This window comes from Muscardinus avellanarius (assembly GCF_963383645.1).
Source record: "Muscardinus avellanarius genome assembly, chromosome: 10".
In the NCBI taxonomy this organism is placed as follows: Eukaryota; Metazoa; Chordata; class Mammalia; order Rodentia; family Gliridae; genus Muscardinus; species Muscardinus avellanarius.
This window is the reverse complement of record NC_137796.1, coordinates 97426879-97447895: the sequence shown is the minus strand read 5'-3', so window position 1 is coordinate 97447895 and position 21017 is coordinate 97426879.

Genomic DNA, 21017 nt, shown 5'->3' with positions numbered 1-21017 from the left:
AAGGGAGAGAGGAAAAGGATGGAAAATTAACTTTAGAGAAAGGGAAGTTAACTGGAACTGTAAAGCATCAGATCGCACATAATCTAAGACTTGTCTCGCTTAAGAGATCTTACATTGATATGTGAATGAATCTTGACCTCCACCCTTGAAATCAAAATTATGCAGCTGCTCATGCTGAATTAAGCTCCAACCAGTGTCAACAAAAAGAAACAAGTGACATTGTTCCTTCACCTGGCCGGCTGTTGGAGAGGTGTGCTGGGATCTGGGGCTGCTGTAAGAAGTTTATATAGACGTGGTGACAGAAAACAGGAGAACTTTGTCCTTTCAGACTTCTGGAGGTCAGGATCTGAAATCAGGGTGTCAGCAGAACCCAGCTTCCTCTGGAGGCTCTGGGAAAACAGGCTTCCTTCTTCCTCCAGCTTCTGAGGGTTGCCTGAAATCCTTAGCCTTCCTTGGCTTGTAACCTCATCTCTGCTTCCAGGGTCACATGGGGCTCCTCTCCCTGAGTTTCTGTCTCTTCTCACAAGGACAACAGTGACTGGATTTAGGGCACTCCCCACTCCAGTGCGTCTCCAGCTTCACCTACATCTGAATTATGTCTGCGAAGATCCTATTTCCTAAGGTCACATTCACAGGTACTGGGGGTTAGAACGTGAACACAATACAACCTATCACAGGAGAGAAGGAAGGTCAATGTTCCAGGAAATGGTTCTACTTTATATCAGAAATTGGGAACAGAAGAAAGGGGCAACTCTTAATTCTCACTGAGCGAAGAGCTGCTTCTCATGAGAAAGATGACATTGGGCTTCTTGTGTTAAGAAACTAAGGCAATGGAGGTACCATTTGTAAAGTTATTTTCTTCGATGTAATAAAAAATAGGAAGATTCTATCTTCCCCCAAACAACTTCCCATCGCTTCTTCTGTTTTTGTGTGTGTCTACGCTCACCAGCCTGGTCTATACCCATAGCATCTCTCGCCTCTACTGCTACATCTGTCTCCAAAAGTAGCTGCTCACATCTCTGCAGCTACTTTTGATTGCCTACAATCCATTCTAGAGATCTTTGTCAAGTAGAAACTCAGTCATTTGCCTCACGAATTCAGCTCTCCAGTGGATTTTCCGTTTGCATCTGGATCAAAATCCAAACTCTTCACCCAGGTCAACATGGCCCCGGTGACTTGCCCTGCCTCTGTCTCCTAATCGTCTAGGGGATCCTCACCAGCGGGTCACTGAGTGCCAGCCACACTGGCCTTCTTAAGGTTTCTGGGACATGCTGAGCTTTTTCTTCCCCCAGGGGCTGGCATTGCTCCCCCTACCTATCATGTTTGCCTGCCTGTTGCCGGGCTGACTGCTCAACACTGTTCATGTCAGGGAGAATTTCCTAGTTTAAGCTGGGACCAGCGTCTCCACAAATACCCTGTGGGTCTCCTTCATAGGTTCTGAGAATTAAAAATTATCCAGCTCATTATATTAAGCACCTGTTTCCTTACTAGACTGAAAGTAACTGGAGCACAGGGGCTGTGTTGGTCTGGTTTTCTGTGGATCCTCGGTGTGCGTGCCTAGTACGGTGTTTAACAAAAAGAGGTGCTGTTTGTTGAATGAATGAATGAAAAAATGGCTGAGCAGGCTGGGAATAAACTAGGAATGGCGGGGTTTAGTGATGGTGCTGCCTTTCAAACATAGGAAAGTATGTAACCTGAGCATGCTGAGGGTGCAGGTGGAATGTCCATGCCCCATGATTCTGGGGTCTTCATCTCTAAGTCCTTCCTTCACTTTTGGGCCAGTGCTGAGGGCTCTCACCTGAATTCAAGATTTCCTCTGTGGAGGCTTCGTTACCGATCTCAGAGCCTCTGCTGGAACCCAGGCTGTCGCCATCCTTTGCTTTCGCTGAGAGTTATTTATTTATTTATTTATTTATTTATTTATTTATTTATTTGGTGGTACTGGGGTTCCTGGAAGCCCTTCTACCTCCGGGCTACACTCCCAGACCTATTTTTACATTTTTATTTGGAAACAGGGTCTCCTAAGCCAGCGCGCGCGGCTGGCTTCGAACCTGCGCGATCCTCCTGTCTCTGCCTCCCAAGCGCGGGGATCACAAGTGTGCGCCACAACGCCCGGCGACTGAGAGTCCTTTAGTCCTTCCTACCCTAAAGTTGCACAAGTTTGCGTCTAAAATGCAAATCTGACTACGTTCCTCTCACCCTCAAATCCTTTAACAGCCTTTTATTGACTGCAGGATAAAGTCTAAGCTCCACATCTCCAAGATCTGACTCAATCGTTGTTCCCCTAGTCTTGCTTTTTTCTTCCTTCACATTTTTACTCCAAGGATCTCTGCTTGCTTAGGACTTCCCTCACATTTCATTCTGTTGACTCCCCCCCCCCCATAGCTTATCCAACAGGAATAACTTCAGTGCATCCGTCTACCCCCAGCATGGCTGTCTTTTCCTCCAGGAGTCTTCTATGAGAATTTCTTTCTGTTCTGACTGAGTTCATTGTTCCCTTGGCTACGTCTGCAACTGAAATATGCATTTATTATTGTACTTTCCTCAGCATATTGTAGTTTTCTTGATTTCATGGCAATGTACCTTGTTAGAAAGTCAGTCTGTGCTAGGCAGAGTGAAATGTGCCGGTTTGCCCAGGACCCAGGGGTCTTCAAGGACATATGGATTTCGGCACCAAGGCCGGACAGCTCCAGGACACCAGGCTGCTCGGGACGTTGGCTCTGGAGCCGGATTGTCAAGAGTTTGAATTCTGACTCTGCTGCTTATTAGCTGTGTGATCCTGGGGGAGTTATTTGAGATCTCTGAGCTTCAGTTCCCTTTGTGTAAAATGTGTATAATAATAGCATCTACCGCAAGAGCGGCGAGGATTAAATAAGTTAACATGTTAATGGTGTGGAAGAGCGGATTGTTCTTATTGTCTCTTCCAGTAAGTATTTACCTCTTACCACTGCTTTGTCTCTTCCGGACCCTGAGCTTGGAGCTTGGATACAGGGTGGTCACAGGCATAGAAGGCAACAGTCATCCTGAGTTACTCTCTGTCTCTTAGTGTTCATTCAGCCCACTGCCTGGGTCATGGACGAAGATGCCTAGTATATATTTGTAGACAGAATGGAGTAGTTTTAAACCACTCTCTGGGCTTCAGAAACTTGGACTCTTTGGAACCTTTCTTTACTGACACACAAATCTGGATGGATGGTGGTGGCTATGGTTTGGGAGGCTTTCCTGGTACGGCTTCACATAGTGAAGGAGACGTCCACCTCAGGGCCTTTGTATGTGCTATTCTCCCTGTCTGGAACATGCTACCCTGCAGATTCCCATAGTTGATAACATGTGCTCCTTCAAGAGCCTCAGAGAGGACTTCTTTACTGTGACTAAAGCAACTTCCCCCATTTCAGTCCCTTCTCCCACCCACTATCATGTGTCATTCCCTCGCTGCTCCCGTGCTCAATGAATCCAATTCATTTGCATGCTTACTTTTTCCCTCCCCGCTTGGCATGTAAGCTCTACCTAGGCAGAGACTTAGTTTAAGTGGATCACCCATATTTCTGAGCAGAAACTGTCACCCCTGGCACGGGGTAGATGCTCAATACATGTTTGTTCAGGAAATGAATGAATTATCCTAATTATAAGAGCGACAATTTATCAGGCGTCTAGTACGTGCCGGGAATTGGTTGCTGAGCACTTAAGCTCACTTAAGACGTCTCGCCACCTCAGGCCTTACGGTTCTCAGAGGGTGCCAGGTAGCTACCCCAAGTTTTATAGCTGATGACATCACAACTTGATTTGGGAGCCTGGATCCAGCCTTTGAAACGCCTCTGCGCTCTACCACCAAGCTGTGCATTCTGCCTCCCAGGGGATCAGGGAATGTCTGTGCTCCCCTCTCCCTGCCTGCAGCCCCTCAGAGTCCTCGGGAAGGGGATAGATCGCAAAGCTCCAGACTGCCACTAGCCTGGTGCAGAAATCCCTGGTTCTGGGGTGGGGGCAGTGGTTGGGAGGGGCGCCCCAGGGTCTGGCTGTGTCTCAGGCCCTCAAGTGCCTGATTTGCACGCTGCCCGTGCCCCACCGCCTGCCTGACAGCATCGCCGGCACGTAGCGCTGGGCCGCAGGTGTTCAGCACCAGACCCTCTTCCAGGAAGAAAATGCAATTAGGCTGCGCAGTTGGCAAGCTTCATCTCCACTCTTGCCTTGGGAGCAGGATCAAAGGGCGCATGCAGGCTGTGCGTGCGTGCGTGCGTGCGTCTGCGTGTCTTGAGTTAACCCCTGCAGGCCCAAGCACAGCCCTCTTTCAGGACTCAGGGGGAAACTGGCACTTTTCATTCTCCCTGGTGACGATTCCCTCCTCCTTGAGTGGTCACAGTTACAGTTCTTGAGGATGTACTCTGAGCCAGGTACTATGTTGAGCACTTCGTATGTATAATCTCATTTAAAACTCACAGCCACTGTGTGTGGCTCGTGCTACCATCCATCCATGGTGCAGATGCAGATATTTGCTAGATCCCTATCTCTGAGTGACAGCCACGACCCCCAGGGCTCTCAAATGCTCAGATGAACTGGCTTTATTATTTATTTTTTTGTGGTACTGGAGGTGGAACCCAGAGGCTCTTCTGCCTCCGGGCTATACTCCCAGACCTATTTTATATTTTATTTGGAAACAGGGTCTCACTAAGCTGCTGAGAGCCTCGTTAAGTAGCTGAGGCTGGCTTCAAACCTGTGATCCTCCTGTCTCAGCTTCCCAAGCCCTGGGATTACAAGTGTGTGTGCGCGCGTCACCACGCCTGGCTCCTGGCTTTATTTTTTTTTTAAATGTTCACCACCACCTGTTGAGGAAGGTGGCATATTCATTTTTAAAATGAGTTGCTGGAGTCCTCAGTGTGGACGGTCCCCCACCTGCTGTGTCCCTGCTCAGCTGTCTCGCCCATGGTTCATTCTAATGGCTCCTGGCATCTGCCGTCTCCTTGGCAGATGGTCTCAGAAGCCACCCATCCCTTCACTACCTGTGAGGACACACTCATCACAGGTGAGTCCTCCTCCCCCACTCAGCCTCTCCTCCTTCCTTTCCCTGTGGTCCAAAAGGCCTCTCACCTGGTCACTGGTTCTTTTATGCATCAATTCTCTCCAACCCCGCTGCCATGTTCAACTTCTCTCCTGTACCAAATCCTTTTCACCTACATTTATTATGGTACATAAAAATGCTTTTCCAGCCGGGTGTGGTGGCGCACGCTTGTCATCCCCGCGCTTGGGAGGCAGGAGACAGGAGGATTGCGCAGGTTCGAAGCCAGCTGTGCTGGCTTAAGAGACCCTGTTTCAAAAAAAAAAAAAATAGGTCTGGGAGTGTAAGCCAGAGGTAGAAGGGTTTCTAGGAACCCCAGTACCACAAAAAAAAAAAAAAACCCAAACCAACTTTTTCATAAACATAATTCATTGGGCAATAAATAATACTCCAAGGAAACCAGAGTATTTGACACTATATTTCCTACTTTTTTTTGAAGACTATTCCTTTTATTTTGACAAATAGTTCAATCTGCTAGAGAGTAGGTGTCAGTAGATTATAGCTCAGGCCCACATCCGACTGCTGCCTGATTTTTGTAAATAAAGTTTTATTGGAGCTCAGCCACGCTCACTCATTTGTGTGCTGGTTATGGCTGTTTTGTGTTATGATGGCTGAGTGAGTAGTAACAACTAAGCCCATGTACAAAGCCCCAATTAGTTACCATGCGGCCCTCTGCAGAGACGTTCGGTGACCTCCATGTTAGCAAAGCACCAGTTGTGTATTGCAAGATGAGGAACTGATGAGAAGGTGCTTCGAATGTGTCCCTGTCTAGAGCCATCACCTCACTAGCAACGTGGCCCAGGGACCCAACAAATCACTTGACTGTGGAAGCCAGAGAGTTGATCTCAGAGAAGCAGAGGAGAGTAGTTTCTAGGCTCTGGGAAGGGTGTGGGGAGGAGCGATGGAGAGAGGCTGGATAATGAGGACAGAGGTCCAGTAGGATGGGAGGAAGAACGTCTAATGCTCCATAATTCTAAAAATAAGTGAGGCTTCCGCATGCTTTGAACACAGTGCATCTTTAAGAAGAATGCAGCAAGCTCACTGCTGAGTCACTCAGCTCAACTGGTAAAACCTTAAAAACATCATTGATTTTCCACACTAATTATTGTTTCCTGAGTTGAGTAATTATCTGAACAATCTTTGAAAGGTATTTTAAACAATCAGAGAAAAGGTGTTTATTTATTTATTATTTATTTATTTATTTATTTATTTTGGTGGTACTGGGGGTGGAACCCAGAGGCTTTCTACCTCCGGGCTATACTCCCAGACCTTTCTTATATTTTATTTGGAATCAGGGTCTCACTAAGTTGCTGGAAGCCTCACTGAGTAGTTGAGGCTGGCTTCGAACCCATGCGATCCTCCTGTCTCAGCCTCCCAAGCACGGGGATTACAAGTGTGTGCCACCACGCCTGGCAGAAATGGTGTTTAATGTCCATATTATAAAAGTAAAATGTTAAACCTTTTAGCGTGAGAAGCATTGTTCTTTTCATCAAGGAAATAATCAGTGGGTCAATTAACAACGTCTTCTCTAGGATGATGTTGGGAACAAGTAAGCATTTAGAATCTGTTATCATCCTCCAAGGAGAAATTTCATATTTCTGATCCGAATTCTCCATGAGTTAAGAGGGGATTTTAAGACCTTCCTTGGGTGGACATTGGGATTGGGAATAAACTCGTGAGGTGAAATTGAGGATAACACAAATTGCCCTTGAAAAGCCTTCTGAATCATTAATAAAATTATATGTGTCCAGAAGCAAAAGCATCCCCTGGCTTTGAAACAAGTATTTAATTGAGGACCAGTTGCAGTTGTGGGCTTGTGTTTAGAGGTCAAGTTACATTAAAAAAAAATCCATGTTTTTAGGAACTGGATACCGCCCAGTGGGTTGAGGTGCTCATCCTCTAAGAGGTGTGTGGAAATCAGGACTGAAGCAATTGTAGGCGTGTGTGTCCTGATTTAGACTCATTCTCCTACCCCAGAATGTAGAGAATAGCTCTTTGTATTTTATATTTTCACTCTCACTTTATTTCATCCTCTCTTTTTTCCTTTTACTCAGTTACATAGAGATTTGTTGAAATTCTACTAAAACTCAGATGTCATATAAATTTTACCTTGAGGATATGCAAGAAAGCATAAGCAGGCCAGTGAATATTTTCAGCAAAAATATAGATTGTACTGAGAGATCGATGAAGGATGAGTTCAATAAATGAGGATGCTTCTGTAGACGGGAGGAGACATAACTGTTCTGTAGCAGCAATTGTGCTGCAATTATGGTTGACTTTCTAAGACTAATTTTGATTTTGTTAGTCTCTTTAAACATGTCCCTGAAAGCTTTGGTATTTAAAAGTGGGCTATAAACAAATGAATAATGAAAACAAAAGCCCAAAGAATCTCTGCTCTGAATTTATTTTGATTAATTTAAATAATCTAAATTAAAATATCTCCCTCCCCCCAATTCAGCTCTGTCTGTCCTTTAATCTCACTCTGGAAAGGTAGGTAAGAGGTAGGTTGCTGACCATGAAATTATGTGTGGGCAGAGGAGATGGCATTGGTGCTTGGGGAGTGTTTTTGTAAAAAGGCACAAAAATTATTGCAGTATTCGAAGGAAAAAGATGCTGAGGGAAATTTAAAAGTTATCCAAATTATTTGGGTTATATAAGAGAGTGTTGTAATTGGAAAACTTCCTGTGAGTTTAAAGAGGTCTCTGAAATGAAGAATGATGACTGATTTTTATTCTTCAGAAGGAAAACAATGAGATGTTAATGGGTTAAGGCTGTTCTTGCTATTTGGCAGAATTAAGTTTCTATTTCCCTTTCCTCCTTCCTATTCTCTCCCTCCTCCTACTCCACAACCATCTTCTTCAGTTTTATTTCCTCCTCCTCCTCCTCCTCTCCCTCCTCCTCCTCCTCCTCCCCCTCCCCCCCTCCTCCTCCTCCTCCTTCTTCTTCCCCAATGCCATTCATTGGTGATACCTTTGCTAAGTGTTAGTGGTGCCATGGATTAGATGTGCAGCAACCCCCCTACCAGAAATGCACATGTGTTGTCCATGCAGAAATATTCAGAGGTGAAATAATTGAACCAGAGCTTTGACCTCATCATGGATAAATCCACTGATGGATTAATAATTTGAATGGATTTACTGGGTGGTTACTGTAGGCAGGCAGGCAGTGGCTGGAGGAGGTAGGTCACTGGGGCATTGCCTTGGGCACTAGATATGTTCCTGGTCCCTTCCTCTGTCTTTCCGCCTCCTGGCTACCCTGAGCAGCTGTCCTCTGCTGTGTGCTGTTGTCACGGTGTTTCTGCCTTGGAGTTGGCGAACCATGGACTAAACCTCTGAAGTTATGAGCTCAAATAAATATTTCCTCCTCTAAGTTGTCTTTTCAGCTATTTTGGTTATAATGGTGAAAAAACCTACTAATGCAAGTAAGGATTTAGAAGTAAAAAAAGGAAGTTTTGGGGAGAGACCTAACAATGACTCTGAAAAATCCATTTAGACATAGGGAAGAGAGATAGATGGCAGAAGATAAAGCATCTCTTTGGGGTCTTCTCCAGCCACTTGGCAAGTCAGTGGCTTCCAAGAGAGGTTGGTCAGTTTGAAATTTCAAGGACCAAGAGAAGCTGATCTGGCTTTTCCATCTCAGAAATATTTAAAGCTTTGGCGAGATAATTCTGTTCCTCTTGAGAAGATAAGTCATTGCATCTAAGGCTGTCTACAGAGAGACTCTCCTGTGGAGAAAGGAGGCATGGTCCATGGGGTCTGACTTGGGGCTGGAATCACCTTCCCCTTGGGAAGGGTTTCCACTTCTAAGGATGTGCTGGCCTTGCTTCAGGGAATTTAACATTTTTGTTCAACCCAGACGAAAGGTGATATTTATTTATTTATTTATTTATTTATTTATTTATTTATTTATTTATTTATTTTTGGTGGTACTGGGGTTCCTGGAAGCCCTTCTTCCTCCGGGCTACACTCCCAGACCTATTTTATATTTTTGAAACAGGGTCTCTTATGCCAGCACGGCTGGCTTCGAACCTGCGCGATCCTCCTGTCTCCGCCTCCCAAGCGCGGGGATTACAAGCGTGCGCCACCACGCCCGGCTGAAAGGTGATATTTAAACAGGACTTTGCTAAGGGTCTGGGACTATAGTGGGAAACCAACAAAGAGAACTTTAAGGAGATAGTTAACCTTAAATGAGAGCTGCTTCTCCACCAATGGAGACAATGACTTGTCTCATTAGCAAGGTCTCAGAAGAAAGAGCCTGTCCGAGTCCCTTTTCTCCGAGCATTATGCCCCACCTCCTGCCTTCCTAGAGCCCTTTCCTTTGCTTTTGTCTGCTGAGCTGTCTCTCCCTTTGAAGACAGATGATATGATGACCTCACTCTTTGGGGGGAGACCCTGTCCTTTTCTCTCATGGTTGCGGCCTTTCCCTTGTTGACCTTGCTGGGAAAGCTGTGTCAGAGCACATCATTATGCCCCAGACAATCAAATACCCTCAGTGTTATACACATATAGTAACAGGAAGCCATTTCCTTACAGCCTCTAAGAAATCAGATATTTAAAAGATTAATTTATAATAACAAGAAGCCCTTGTGTGCAGCTGAGGAATATGTGTATCCTCCTTCAGAGCCTTGGAGATGTACTTGACATAGTGGGGACAGGTGACCTGTCTCCACATTCGCCCACTGGCAGGACTCTTTCCATTTTTATCATCACCAAAGCCAAGTGATAGCGACCCTAATGAGATGGGCAGGTGGCCTTTATGTGACGGCCACTGTCGCGCGCAGTGACGACTCTTACACGATCTTCCTCAAGCAGTTTTATTACCCCAGGTTCTTGTACAGTTACCATTCCTCTTTAATGCTCTCTCAACGCCCTCTCAGGTAAAAACAACATCAGTCTTCTATCCTCTCCCTCATCACTCCACCAACCCTCCTTCTGGCACTCTATGTCTCTGCTGCAGCACACACCGGTCACAATGGTGGCTTTGTGAACATGTCCGTCGCAGCTCGGAGCCCAGAGCAGTCCGCCAAGAAACTGCTCTTCCTGTCCACCAACCCTCTTCTCCTTCTCCTTCCTCCCCGCTAGGGCATGCGCGCTTTTTAACCTTCTCCTGGGCGGGCAGGTGGTAGCACGAGGCGTTGCGTCACTAATTATCCGTAAGGCGCCTGATAGGGCTCACTGCGCAGGCTCAGGGCACCGCCAGCCTCGTGAGCCTCGTGACTTGGCTGCAAGCCCAGGCGCCATCTTGAGTCCATGCTGGCAACAAGCCTGGGTGCCACCTCGGTCCTGCCGAGTGGGCCCCGACATATAATTGACGAAACAAATTGCCTGCATGGGAGAAATTCTGATCATCTCTACGGTACCGAGCAGCAGTTTCTTACATTAGGAACTAATCTTCTGACCTATCCTTTACACATTAGGCGCCTTTTCCAACTAACCTCAGGTGTCTTCCATCTATGGTGGCGGATTAGGAGAGGGAGTCGAATCAGGACCAGCCCGATTCTCTAACTTGCTTACACTAAAAAATATCCTCCTTAATGGAGCCCCCTTTGATCGGGGAAAATACAGCGCTGTCCCTCGCTTTTCCGCGAGCCTCGCTTATCCGCGAGCCTTATTTACTCCTATCTTGTCGAATCAGGACCAGCCCGATTCTCTAACCTACCTACACTAAAAAATATCCTCCTTAATGGAGCCCCCTTTGATCGGGGAAAATACAGCGCTGTCCCTCGCTTTTCCGCGAGCCTCGCTTATCCGCGAGCCTTATTTACCTCCTTAATGGAGCCCCCTTTGATCGGGGAAAATATCCTCCTTAATGGAGCCCCCTTTGATCGGGGAAATAACTTGCTTACACTAAAAAATATCCTCCTTAATGGAGCCCCCTTTGATCGGGGAAAATAACCCTCCGTAAACGGAGCCTCCTCCTCCCTTTTCGGAGTCAAGGAGTACTTACCAGCCAGCTGCCCTCCTTAATGGAGCCCCCTTTGATCGGGGAAAATAACCCTCCGTAAACGGAGCCTCCTCCTCCCTTTTCGGAGTCAAGGAGTACTTACCAGCCAGCTGCCCTGGACTGCCGAGGTTCTGATCAAAGACACGATCTTCCTCAAGCAGTTTTATTACCCCAGGTTCTTGTACAGTACTTACCAGCTAGCTGCCCTGGACTGCCGAGGTTCTGATCAAAGCGAAGTTCCCCGTACGGGCCACCATTTGTCGTGCGCAGTGACGACTCTTACACGATCTTCCTCAAGCAGTTTTATTACCCCAGTTTCAATGCTCTCTCAACGCCCTCTCAGGTAAAAACAACATCAGTCTTCTATCTTCTCCCTCATCACTCCACCAACCCTCCTCCGTGGCACTCTACGTCTCTGCTGCAGCACACACCGGTCACAGTGGTGGCTTTGTGAACATGTCCGTCCCAGCTCGGAGCCCAGAGCAGTCCGCCAAGAAACTGCTCTTCCTGTCCACCAACCCTCTTCTCTTTCTCCTTCTTCCGCTAGGGCATGCGCGCTTTTTTAACCTTCTCCTGGGCGGGCAGGTGGTAGCACGAGGCGTTGCGTCACTAATTATCCGTAAGGCGCCTGATAGGGCTCACTGCGCAGGCTCAGGGCACCGCCAGCCTCGTGAGCCTCGTGACTTGGCTGCAAGCCCAGGCGCCATCTTGAGTCCACACTGGCAACAAGCCTGGGTGCCACCTCGGTCCTGCCGAGTGGGCCCCAACAGGCCACCACTTCATCCTGCGGGCTGAGATCCACAGTGGATGCAGACGGTTTGAGAGGAAGAACTACAGTGACAATGGGGGCCACATTTCATGGTATTGAAACTGAATATGGCATGATGGATGGCGTGCCTTCTGTCTTTCATTCAGATCCTTGATGCTCTTCTTTTTTCCTCCAGGATCTGTCACTGGATGTCTGCAATGAACGATCTGTTTTCTGTGTTTTGGAAAAGAGACAGAGAGCTGGAATCTGACCTAGTTAATTGTTTTTGTCCTAGGAGTGGCCTCATCAACTCCCAGTTACTCAGAGAAGTCCTGGACTATGCAGTGTTTTTCTCATTCCTATAACAGGGAGATAAATAATCACACAATTTCTTAATACATTTGTTAATAGTTTTCAGACACTTTAAAATAGCATAAATTCCCTCCCTTTGGAATCCACTGATTATTATTTCCATTATACAGAGGATGCGACAGAAGCTCAGAGACTGGAAGTGATCTGTCCAACGTCACCCAGCTAGGAGGTGGAGGACTCAGTATTTGACTCCAGATATTCATGATCCACATCCTTTCACACCAAGATCCTGCTGCCTTTTAGAGCTGGGATGCTTCGGGTATTGGACTGGGGCACTACCTTTGTTCACTCTTAAAAGTGCTATTTGAGTCAGACATGGTGCACGCACCTGTAATCCCATTACTTGGGAGGCTGAGAAAGGAGGACCACAAGTTTGAAGACAGCTTCAATAGTTTAGTGAGGTTCCTCAACAACTTAGTGAGACCTTGTTTGAAAACAAAGAAAAAGTAGGTCTGGGTGTGTAGCTTGGAAGTAGAATGCCTCTGGGTTCAATCTCCAGAATAAAAAAGTGCTATTTGGCATCTTTGTTTTAATCAAAGCCAATTAAATTTATTTATTTAGATTTCAGAGCTTTTTAAAAAAAAAACTGTGAGACCTTGGAGAAGACAGAATACCAGGGCTGAGGATCTTGGCCCCTGAAGATAGAATATGCCTTTGGAGGTACCCAATAGCCCAGCCTTACTTTGAGGATGAGGAAGAGTTGGGTAGACCAGAAGAATCTTTGCTTTTTCTCTGAGTATTTCAACAGCACAGCATACCTAACTGTCTGCCTCCTGATGGGTTGTGAAATTTCTTGAGCTGCCTTTGCAAAATTCCCTGGGTCAAGAGTGGTGAGCGCATGAGAACCATGCTTTCTTTCGAGCCCATGGCAGTAACTCTCAGTCCAGCTCTCAGAAGTATTTGGAAGGTGACTGATCTCCAGCCTCCTCTTTCAATCCATCCCCAACAAAGAAGAAAGGTCTTGATCAATGAGTAGAATCAGGAGAAGCAATATACATGAGTAAGCCCCCTTCTCTCTATTTCTCTGGCTAGCCCGAGACGGGGGAATCCCTCCTGGGCTCTTGCCACCTGCCCAGGACACTGGCTGTGCTGTGGCCCAAACTTGGTGTCCAGAGGATGGTCTCAAGGCCCATCTGTCTTCACCATCATGGATCCACCTGAGGGGGGCTGGAAGTCTGTTTGCAGCAGTTTGGATAATCATTTTCTATGCAGTCCCAGACTATCTGGGTGTTTGGCCCAAGATCTAAACTGGTTTGGGTGGTAAATCCGCTGGCCTCCAGGCCAACCTTGGCTTTTTAAATCCAGCCTTCTGTAATAGAGCTGGCCTTTGGTCTCCATCAGTCCACTTCTTGAACCTATTTCTGGTATTGTTCCAAGCTCAGAATGGGGAGAGATGAGTAGGATTCGTCAGCTGCCTTGGGCCTCAGCAGTGGGAAGCACACAGTGAAATCGAAGCAACAGTGGGGTCAGATTCACCAAAATGCCCACAGGATGGATCATTTGGGAGACCTGTATCGTGATTTCCAGGTTCTTATAGGAGTCCAAGTGTTACTAAGTAGGCCAGTGGTTCTCCATTGTTGGTTATGCATCGGGGTTACCTGGATCTGTTTTTGAAAATTCTGACCCCTTGGGCTCATTCCTGGAGAGTCTGATTTAACACATCTGGGAACAGGTTTAATAAAAATTCCAGGTGTGTCCAAAGAGCAGCTAAGCCTGGGAGCCATTAAAATAAATCGTTGAATGCTTCCGTATCTATGAGACCAGTGTTTCCTAAAGCAGAGCGCTTGTGGCGTTTAAAGGCATTTGTGTGTGAGCCAACCTCGACAGCACAAGGCTTGGATTGGTAATATTGGAGCATATTGTGAAAGAGTTTTCCTTTCTAACTTACTATCGGTATTTCTGATTAGGTGAAGTAGAAAGTCTCAGTAGGGTAGTATTACTTCTTTAACCCCTGGCTTTTGTTTTGTTCGGCAAGAGTTTAAACATCAAGTTGAGATAATAGTAGGTGTTGCAAATTACAGTCCATCTTTGGTCATATGTTTTAATAATTTCTATTGTTTATGACGGATGCTGCTAGTGTTCCATTTGTGGCTGTGATATAAAGTTTTCTTTAAAGAAATGAGTGGCTCTCCACTTTGGCTGCACATTAGAATCATCCGAGGACTTTAAAGAATATTGATGTCTGAGCCTGGTGTGGTGGTGCACACTTCTAATCCCAGTACTTGAGAGGCTGAGACAGGAGGATTGCATGTTTGAGGGCAACCTCAGCGACTTAGCGAGGCTCTCAACAACCTAGCAAAACCCTGTTTAAAAAAACCTTTCAAATGAAAAGGACTAGGGGTATAGCTCGGAGGTAGAATGTCTCTGGGTTCAATCCCCAATACCACAAAAAATAAAACTAACAACAATCCCCAAACTCTCAGAATAGAGATGTCTGGATTTCATCCCAGGCATTGGGATTTTCCAGAAGCTCCCCAGGGGTTCAAAACCATGGGTCCAAAGTACATCAGTGCAGGGCTTGTCAAACTTAACTGTGCACATGACCCCCTCACCCCCGTATCTTGTTAAAATGTTGATTCTGGCCCATCTGGCTGGGTTGGGGGCTGCAATTCGTATTCCCTACCAGCTCCCAGTGATTCTGTTGCTGCTGCTGCTGGATAGATCATGATTTGAGAAGCAAGACCCCAGTGGAATTTGATGCTATAAAATATCTCATCTTAAATATTTTCATAAGATAAATCATGGAGTCTCAAGTCCTTATTTTTAAAATAGGGTTTGGGGTGATAGTGCAAATCTGTATCTTCATACAGAAAAATTTCTCAAAACAGACATTACTCTTTATCAAATAAAAGTCATGGCCAAATGATTTCAGATCTCGGGCAGGAGCACAGACAATTATTTTAAAGGGCTAGTGCCCAAGTTTGGAGAAAGAACAAGAATTTAAAACCTGTGTGGGAAAGCATTTAGAAAACTATGACATTGAAAATATTATTGAAAGCTGGGCATGGTGGCACATGCCTGTAATCTCTGTATTTAGGAGGCTGGGACAGGAGTATCACAGGTTCAAGGCCAGCCTTAGCAACTTAGCGAGGCTCTCTCCAACTGAGTGGGACACTGTTTCTAAATAAAAAACAACTTAGGGCTGGGGGTGTAGTTCAGAGACAGAATGCCCCTAGGTTCAATCCCCACTGTATTCCCCCCCCCCAAAAAAAAAAAAAGAAAGAAAATATTATTGAGGGTTGTGCAGAAAAGCTTTTAAAAATAATCTTTTTTTGGGCCTTCCACACTAGTAGAGTCTATATTATTTTATTTACAGCCTTGTAGGGCTGTTACTCTACTCTGCCAGATCTCATCAAGCATAGACAAATTGGGTCATGAGATCGAAGCACAGAGTATCATGCCCTGGTGAGTTCTGATTCCTCATTAATGAAGTCAGAAGACGACTTTAGCCTAAATATCAACCTCAGGTGATGAAAAGGCTAATGGGACTGAGCTGCTAATTCAGAAGAGTTGGGATGTCAATGCAGACCTGTCAAGGTCCCCAGCGGAGTGGCTCTGGGAACCAGACAGGCCTGTGCTTAAATACCAACTCCTCAGTTGCTCGCTGTGAGCTCGAGTAAGGTTAATCTAATCCCCATGGAACTTAGTTTTCTCATCTAAGAAATGGAGGCAAGAAACTCCCCTTCAAGAGCAGTTCAACGGCGTCCGTCCAGATTCCTCCCGAGGACCCCCACAGCTCTACCTCATTTGGTGCCCGTCTCCCCCGCTCTGCTTTGTCTTATACCCCTCTCCTGCTGGAACCTGATTGGCCAGGAATGTCCCCAAGATCATCACCATGTCAAAGCCTTTGTGCTCTCTGACCCCTTTGCCTGGAATGCTCTGTGTGGCTGTCTCCTTTTTATTTGGGCTCCTGTTCTGTTGCTGCCTTCTCAAATAGATCTTCCTTGACTGATTTGTCTAGTGCCATTCCTGCCCGACCCTGATTCTTTACTATTATTTATTTATTAGCATTTATAACTTCCTGGAATTATCTCACTTACTTCCTGTGTATCTCTTATCCTACTAGAATGTAATCATCACGAGAGCAGGGGCCTTCTCTGTCTTGTTCACTAACAAAGCACTATGCCTAGACTAGATCTTGACAGGTGGTATATTTTAGTACATATCAGTCAGATAAACAAAGGGCTGTAGGAGAGCCTGGGGTGCAGTGGCTGTTAAGTGAACATTCAGTGTCTTGACTCTTCATGTCCCTTCTTAAGCAGTTTGAGTTGACAGTCTGGTCATCGGAGATGCTAAGGATAAGAATAAGATTGTTCATCCGTTGATGGATACCTAGACTCATCCTACAATTTGACTATTGTGAATTGTGTTGCTATAAACATGGATATGCATGTATCACTAATTTAATCTAACTTCAGTTTCTTCAGAAAGATACCCAGGACTGATATAGCTGGCTCATAGGGTAGATCCATCCCCAGTCTTCTGAGGAACCTCCACGCTGGTCTCCATAGCAGCTGTACTAATTTGTAGTCCCACCCACAGTGAATAAGGGTTCCTATTTACCCACACCTGCACCAGCATTTATTAATTGCTTGTATTCTTGATAATGACCACCCTAACTGGGGTAAGATGGAATCTCAGTGTAGTTTTGATTTGCATTTCCCTGATTGTTAATGGTGTTGAGCATGTTTTTTTCATATATTGACCGGCCATTTGCATTTCTTCTTTTTTTTTTTTTTGCGGTACTGAGATTGGAACCCAGGGGCATTCTACCTCTGAGCTATACCCCCAGCCCTATTTTTTAATTCTTTATTTTGAAATAGAGTCTCACTGAGTTGCAAAGAGCCTCACTAAATAGCTGAGGCTGTCTGCAAACTGCGATCCCCCTGTCTCAGCCTTCCAAATGCTGGGATTACAAGTGTGAGCCACCATGCCTGTTTTCCATTTTTCAATTGGGTTATTTCCCTTTTAGTATTAGGTTTTTAAAGTTTGTGTGTATTTTAGATATTAGTAGCTGGCAAAGGTCTTCTCCCATTCTATAAACTCTCTCTTCCGATTCCTGATGGTTTCCTTTGATTATAAAACTCTGGTATATGCACATAATGGAATTTTACTCAGCTATAAAGAAGAACAAAATTATTTCATTTGTAGGAAAATGGGTGTAACTAGAGATTATTATGCTAAGTGAGATTAGCCAGGCTCAGAAAGCGAATGGTTGTATATTTTCTCTCATATGTGAAAGTTAGAGAGAAATTGTGAAACAATAGGAACTTCAAATAGAGGAGGAGAGACTCCAGTAAAATAGTGGAATGGAATTAAGGGAGGAAGGTGGGGCGAAGAGGGAGACTTGTTGAAGAAAACAGCTAAATAATGCTATGTAATTATATGAAGTCACCAGCCCCAATCTCAATAACATGTATGGGAGGCAGTAGCATGGTGGCACCTGGAGGGAACCACTCCAAGTGCTGTGTGCATGTATGTTCTATCATTCTGCGTCTCATTATGATGTATAATTACAATGTGCCAATACAGATTAAAAAAAAAGGGAGGGAACAATGAGAGGAAGTCCTAACCATGAAGGTTTAATGCAAACTTGTGAAAGTATATAATCTGTCCTCTGTTCCCAGGAAATGTGCAGAAAGATTGATGGAAAGAGGACCTACTAACATTTTAGGCTGTGTGACCTTGGGTTAGGGGGTCTTTGGGTCTCAGCTTCCTTTTTTGATATTTGAGCAAAATAATTTATTTATTTTTGGTGGTACTGGGGGTGGAACCTAGGGGCTTTTCTACCTCCGGGCTACACTCCCAGACCTATTTTTATATTTTATTTGGAAGCAGGGTCTCACTAAGTTACTGAGGCTGGCTTCGAATCTGTGCGATCCTCCTGTCTCAGCCTCCCAAGGGCAGGGATTACAAGCGTGTGCCCCCACACCCGGCTTGAGCAAAATAATTTCTAAGACCTTCTCTGGCTCTGTAATGATTCCATGATAGTAAAATAAGAATTGAACCCTTGGTTTAATTGGTTACCCTGCAGGTGCCCCAGTCTCCTTTCAAACTTTCTTGGTCTAAGTTCTCACTGTTTGGCCAAGGGGTCTGACCACTGTGGACCACACCAGCTGCACTCTCCTCCTGGAGGCTTCCATTTGCACATAGCTGGTGGGAGGCAGAAGTACATCAGAGGGATGGGAAAGAGAGTTTGGAGCCTCCTATAACCTTTCCTTCTGGCATCGTAAGTTTGATAGTGGTGCTGAGCCGCCTGGCTCCAAGGTCCCCTTCTCCAAGACTCCGGGCCTCACTGAGCTCCAGTAACGCTCTACCCTCTGATGGCCTCACATGGCCCAGGAGTCAGCCTTCACATTATTTCTAGCTCCTCAGCGCCCCAGAGCTCTTATTGGTTCCCTTCCTCTTGCCCAGAGTATTTTTTTTTTAACAATCTCTCAGTTAAAAGCCTTCTCATTAAAATATGAGTGCGATTTGGTTCCCTCTAAGACACTGATGAGTATAGAATCCACTTTGAAATAGATCTAGAAGCCAGGCATGGTGGTGTACACTCGTAATTCCAGTGCTCGGAAGGCTGAGGATCCTATGAGGATCCTAGGTTGGAGGCCAGCCTCAGCAATTTAACAAAACCCTTAGCAACTTAGTGACACCCTGTTTCCAAGCAAAAAATTGAGCTAGGGGAGTAGCTCCGAGGTAGAAGGCCCCTGGATTAAATCCCTAGTAACATACACAAAGAAAGAGAGAGAGAAAGAATGAATGAAAGAAGGAAGGAAGGAAGGAAGGAAGAAGTGGGTCTAGAAAAGCAGATTCCAGGGACTCCTATTGAAAACAATTTGTGGTGCTGCTAGGCTCCTTATGGAAGCTTCTTCTTTGGGTTAAATTCAGGTCCCTATAGCACAGTTTAAACCTCACTTCCACACGCTCCATCTCCAGTGGAGAGAAAGACCAAGTTATTTGCCTTCTCTCGGCAGCGAAGCTCCTTGGACATGGTCACACCTCATGCAGAGAGCTGATGAGATGCCGTCTCTCTTCCCACTGGCCCTGTTTGCTCCTTTTTATCAGAACAGTGTTTTTTTTTTTTCTTCTTCTTTTTTTGGCATGTCAGTGACACATTCTCCTAATAAACCCAGGAAATTCACAGTATCTATTTATCCCAGTAGATGAGTCTTTTATCCCCCTCCTGGTGTCTGGCAAGTATTGGGATTAATCGCACACCCTCCGAAGAGGCTAGGCCGCCACTTTAGCTCAGTACATTAATAAAGGGATTATTGTTTAGCACTTCAATCCCCCCACCCGCTTGCTTTTATCCCGTCTCCCTGAGTCGGTGAGCAAAATTAATGAGGGTGCGGTGGCCATGCCTAACAGCTTCTGTTTGCGACCCTCTCAGCAAACGCTTTGCTTTTCTCCACTTCCCCTCAACTTCCAAGTCACTGCCAAGTCTCGGAGTTGATGCAGAGATGGATTATGACAGTAGTTTGTGGGTGGCTGTCAGAGCTGATGGTGGTTTTGTGTAGGAAAATTCACAGCAAATTTAAGAGCTGGTAGAATCAATTAAAAAAAAAAGTTCTACCTTCCAGGGAAAGGTCAAGCCAAGGGTTTTTTAAAATTATAATGCAGTTATAATATATCTCATGCTTGGGTGACCTGGGTTTGAAGAGTTGTAAAACTATGCAATATTCCCAACTCTACAAAGGGCATAAAAATAATGCGATCTTTTGTAGGATGACTCAGAATCTTGCAGAGAGGTCAATGAGGTAAGGTGGAGAGGGTCAGGGACTGAGCAACCGGGCAGTGCGCTGGACAGTTCACTTCTTGGAGCCTGGCCACCTCACCTGTAAAATGAGGTGAAATTGGAGGCTTTAAAAAAGTTCTGCTACTAATGAGTACCCCATGAGGTACTTACTGGAATTATGGTTAGCCGTGTTTTGGGGAGAGGATCTTGGGACTCAGAAAGACTGAAAACATTGTCCAAAGTCACAGCTTGTCATAACTAAATCCAAGTGTGACAAGAAGAGGGTCTACTTGTCAATGTAGGCAACTGGAAAAAGTTAAACTCTACACCATTTCTTAGATGCAGCCAGCCTTTAAGAGATCTCCAAGGGCTTGTTCAAGGACACATACTTATTAAATAGTGGAGCTGGGGTACAAACCCAACTGTCTGACTCTGGAGTCCATGCTCCTAGCCACTATGCTAAGCTTCCATTTATGACGACAGCTCTCACGTCTCAAAGACACAAAGATCAGATGAGAACTCAGATTGACACCCAGCTAATGACAATTTTGTGCTATAGGGAGCAGAGTCCAGTGCTCTCTAATTCTGAAATATGTCAAAAGGAGGCAGGTGGGACCCTCGTTTTATTCTAGCACCCAGCACAAGGTATAAATAAGATTAAGTTTAAGGTAGCATTCTACAGCCTGGAGGATGTTGTTAAATAAACCAGAGACAGACAACTATCACATGATCTCACTAAGATGAAGACTCTAGAAAAGTCAAGCTCATGAAAGAGAGCAGAATGGCTGTTGTCAGACTGGGAGGGGTGGGAAGCAGGGAATGGGGATTGCTGTCAAAGGGAACAAAGTTTCAGCTAGATGAGAGGAGTCAGTGCGGGGATGGCTCGCACAGCAGAGGGACTGCAGTCAATAATGATGCATCGGATACTCAAGATAACCAATGGAGTCGATTTCAGCGTCTCACCACAGACAAAGAAAATGATATGTGAGTGAGGTGATGGATATGTTGATTGGCTTGATTTAATCATTTCACAATGAACACATATATCAAAACATCATATCGTACCCCATAAGCGTATACAATTATATGATCTGTCGATTAAAAAGAATAAGAATGAGAAAGTTAGCATTCTGCAGCTTCTGGGACACATATGCAACTACCAAACACAAAGT